Genomic DNA, 4829 nt, shown 5'->3' on the forward strand with positions numbered 1-4829 from the left:
AAACTATTTTTAATGATTTAGTGTAGCTATCCTCACCAAAAATCATTTGGTTCAGATTGACTTAACTAAAAACTCTCAAACTTTTTCTGTATGCTCTTGGAACTAAAATACAAGTACTGTAAAAGTTTGAACCCATGAAACATATCATAACACCCTGGGTAAATAAAACTATCCCTCCTAGGCATACAACAAGAGTTAAATAAAATGATAGCTAGGCATGTAAACTGTCCACGAAATTTTTACACAAGCTTATACATCTAACATGTAACCTACCGACCAAAAATGGCTAATATCTCATGCCTGTAAATTGAGATCTAATATAAAGTACATTTTCTTTGTATTTTAAATGAAATAGAAACTAGTGAACAAATGAAAAAGTGCATGTAGAAAAAGTTGTAGATCTCTTTGCAAAGATTCCAGAACAATTGAGTTTGCATTTTTTTGATTTTTCTACGATTTTTAAACGAATTTACTAGTTTGCTGTTTTTCAAAACAAAAAGAAAAAGGAAATGTAATCTTGCATTTAGGCCCCTGGAACTTTGTTTCCTTCTAACCCGTGGTCCCTGGGCGGCCTTGGAACAGAGGAGGGCACGGCGGCGCCTTTCCCGGCGAGGAGGGTCACCGGGGGTGGGGGCCCGTAGGGGGAGAGCAAGAGGACGTCGGCGCGAACCTAATGGCGGTCTCGGGTTGGGCCGGGATGGCCTGTAGCGGCGGCACCGCGAAAGGGGGCGGTGGCGGTGGGTCTGTGCCGCGGCGGCGGCTCGCCGGCGGCGCAGGGATGGGGCGTCCGGGCTTGGGGGCTTCGGTGGGAGGTGAGGAAGGGGGCTGTGGGCTCGAATTGGGTTGAGGAGGGGCGGAGGCGGAGCTCCACGGGAGCAGGCGGCCGGTGGCAGCTCGGTGCCGCGGCGGCGGCTCCACGGCGATGGAGGAGGGACGAGGCCGGGCCGCGCGGCTCCAGTAGGGCGGTGTGGTGGTGGTTTGGAGCTCGGTGGAGGCGGGAATGGGGCGGAGGGGCGAAGGGGCGAGCTTGAGCTCGGTGCGCACGGGGGGGGGGGGGGTGTTCTGGCCGTTTAAAGCGACCAAGGGATGAGAGGGAGGAGGTTTGGGGGCCAACGGCGCGCGGCATTGATGGCCGGCCGCGGTCAGCGGCTCGGCAGCGGCAGTGCGGGGCAGCGGGCGGGGCAGGCAGCGGCGAGGCCGGTTTGGGCGCCACGGCGACGATGGCGGCGCGTCGCCGAGCGCTTGGCGCGGCACGCGCGTCAACGGGCAGGGCGCGGCAGCGAGTGGCATCCGGGAGCGTGCGCACTCGAGTGGGGCAGGGGTTAGCGGCGAGGCCTGGCGGCAGCGCGCAGCAGCAGGCGCAGCGAGCGCGCCACAGCGGTGCAGCAGCACGAGCGAGTGCTCTCGAGCACCCAGCGTGTGCGGCGTCAACGCAGAGAGAGGAAAGGGGGAGAGAGAAAGAGAGTAGAGAGAGAAAGAGTGAGTCCAAGTGTTGACTTGATCCAAATTCAAAATTTTCCATGGGAACTCGAAAAATTTTGAACATAAAAGTTGTTCCAAATTCAATTTCCTACAACTTTCCTTTCAGGCAAAACTTCGTTTGAGCAACAATGTGGAAGTTTAAAATTTGAATTCAAGTTTAAATGAAAACCACTGTTTCTCGGGGCTAACTCAAAATTTCATGTTGTAACTTGAAAAACTTTGAACACGAAAGTCGTTTATCTTGTCAAACTCTACAACTTTCGTGTTGGGCAAAAGTTCATTTGAGCAAAGGTGCGAGAGTTGACTTTTTGGTGTATTTAAACGGAATGTGGACTTTTAATTAAACACCAAACTAGGGTTAACGGTGTCATTTGAAGTTAATTGTATGTTTAAAACAATGCTAAACACCGGAGGTGTCACACTTACCTTCCATCTTCTTCCCCGTGCCGTCCGCCCGAACTCGCCGCCGCGTTTCCCTCCTTCCCCGCGCGAACCCCGCGTGCCCGGGCCTTCCTCCTCCCCTCTTAATTAGCGCCCAAGCCATTCCTCTCTTCCTATCCCTCAACCTCCAGCACGCGATGCCCCTGCGAGGCGCTCGGCACCCCAATGCGTGACCCCGGCCAGTGCTCCCCGACGGCGACGCGACGGCTCCGCGCTGCAGCTTCCCTCAGTGTGGCGCCCCTTCCTCGGCGTTGATGCGCGGGTGCCATCCCTCCTGACTGCCACCGGTCTCCTTGTTTCCCTTGGTGAGCACGTCCTCTAGCAGAGCATCTTCGATTTCTATAGTCCGCCCTCAATTCCTCTGCTCATTCCTGCAGGCCATCCCACCATCTCCTTGGAGCCCAGCAAGTGCTCGACGAAATGCCCCACCACGACAGCAGCACAAGACATATCCCTGCCCATGCCCAAGCTGCAACCTGGGCACCCACCAAGTGTTTAGGATTATGCTCCAAAGGTGACTCCGCGATCTCTTTGTCAATTTGACTCATGTCCCTGTAAAGTGCACAACCTTACTCATTTTGGGTGTTGTGGTGTCTATTGCCATGTCGATGACCAGCTTGGTGAGATGACAACCATGACCTTGGACTGAATCGCGAGCCCGAGCTCGATGCTGATCGTCATGGCGATGCCCCTTCACGACGCCAACTCGTTTCGGCATCAACTCTCTTCCTGCCACAGCCCTCGGTGAGAACCCCGACCTTGCTATCCTGTGATGTCGGCCTTTGAGCCGATGAAACTAGTGCCTGTGATGTTCGGCCTTTGTGGCATGATCTTCCTGTGAACGCCGTTGCCATCGAGCCGATGAGCCTTCTCTTATGCACATGCCTGTCCAGCCTTCGTGCCGCTTTTATTTGCAGGGCACGTTATCCTCGTGCTATCACAGTATGCCCCTGGCACACATGCCGTGGACATACTCGTGTAGCACACACACCTCTAATTTATTCTCCTATGGCATGCACGAGCCGTGAGTTATCGCTCGGTACAGATGTTATGTTGCCGAAATTTCTAACTTTCCTAGTACATTAGATCATATGCACGATCAGACTCTCTGGCTACTACGGGCTGCACTCGTAGCATCGCCAATGCTCTTAATCTAGTCAACTCATTCAGTTCATACATGGCCATGAGCTCTCGCTCGCCACGGCCATTGCTTGTCACACATTTAATCAGACATTCACGTTTGCACACGGCCTCGAGCTCTAGCTCGCCTCGGCTGTGACTGTCATTTCCATTTCATTTCTAGCTTACACCTGACAACCTGGCATCGAGCGACTACTTGCTTGTGCCATAGCTCGTACTCCTACCATCATCTTTCTGCTTTTCTAAACGCGACCAACGGTTTCCTCGCATGGCTTCTCGTGTGGGAGAATTAACCTAAGGGGTTCTCAGCCACTGGTTCAGTATCACTAATTGGGCTCAGATCTGGATTCTATCCAGCCCTTTATGGTTGATCTCGACTCGGCTATCCCCCTCATGCCTTTCTTTCCCTCTATTTTTTTCTCTCTCCAAGTTCGCTGTTGCCACTGCTTTTGGTAGTCGAGCAGTCATGCGTGCCTTGCTTGCTGGGTAGCCCCTCTGCCTATGCTAGTCACGCACACCAGGTGCATCACCCTGCATGCTTTTGTCCATACAGGCAAGGAAGACTACATGCATGTGAACATGCCTAACTAGAACAGCCGGCTCGAATCATTCACATCGAGTTCATTTTCCTTCCACCAATATTTGGTTCGTGCATGCGTATTCATTTATTTAATCAATTTGTTTTCTTTTCATTCAACTTCAGCACTAGTCCATCAATCCTGATTCATACCCTTGAATTTCTCCCAAACATCTTGTGGTATTATTTTTAATATCATTTCATTGTTAAGTTTTATGTGGACACTACCGATTGATGTCATATTAATAATTAGCTTCATATTGCTTTCATGGTATAGTATTTAATTACCAAATTATTACTATGCCACTGCACTGCAATATTAAGTTAAATTATTAAAGTGATATACTACTCTCTTGTGTATACATATCTTTCTAATGATTTATCCTTGTATCATCATCTCAAGTGCGATATCTAAAACATTCTCCTTGTCCGATGAGATTTACCTAAGCCTATCTTCCTCATTTTAAGTTTGAATTTAATGTTTCTTGTGCTCTTGTGATCTTAGCCTCGAGCCTCATTCTTTAGTGCGTTCCTTTATAGCTTTCTTGTGTTTGATGTTTGTTCTTAGTTTTTGCTCTTGTTTGTATGTATGTGTATATGTGGACTTGTTTTGGCGTTGCGATCGTGAGTAGACGTTGAACTACCGGAGAAGCATCAGTACCAGTACCCGGAGCAGCCGCCTTCTGACCAATTTGAGCAGCAGCAGGAGCAGTACGAGGAAGGCAAGTATAACATGAACAACCTATCATTTTTAAATACAATTTCATACTGCATTTTAATACTGTATGCCTATAAGGATTTCCTAGCCACTTTATATCCTTTATATATACCTTTGGGTTGCATTTTGGTTAGTTGTGCTAGGTTGCTGTGCTATAACACATTCTGGTCCTTTTTAATTAAATTGATTAATGGTTTACTTGAACTTAATTCTGAGAGTGGCACTCTGTGTGGCTTGAGTGGCTCACGTCTCGTTAAAAGATGGTTTTTGTAGAAACATGGTTTAGGGGGCCAGCACGGTGCTTACTGCCTGGTTGGCCACTCTCCATAAGGACCGGTTCATAGAGCGACAACCTGGGACAACAGCGCTACCACAAGGCTAGAATGGGATAGACTTGGCTTATTAATTAGGTCTTTTTGGTTTGGAGTAACTTACCTGCGGGGCAAGAGTAGTAAGCTTCAATGGTCCCTG

At 49.5% G+C, this 4829-nt stretch overlaps 1 long non-coding RNA gene across 1 annotated transcript; it reads left to right on the top strand.

The window, feature by feature from the left end:
- Positions 1-2290: 2290 nt before the first annotated feature.
- Positions 2291-4329, top strand: LOC120677293. The gene is made up of 3 exons (XR_005676251.1): positions 2291-2437; positions 2540-2667; positions 4273-4329. It is a non-coding gene; the product is annotated as an uncharacterized LOC120677293 (long non-coding RNA).
- Positions 4330-4829: the final 500 nt, after the last annotated feature.

The sequence above is a fragment of the Panicum virgatum genome, chromosome 6N (genome assembly GCF_016808335.1).
Source record: "Panicum virgatum strain AP13 chromosome 6N, P.virgatum_v5, whole genome shotgun sequence".
NCBI classification, from domain to species: Eukaryota; Viridiplantae; Streptophyta; class Magnoliopsida; order Poales; family Poaceae; genus Panicum; species Panicum virgatum.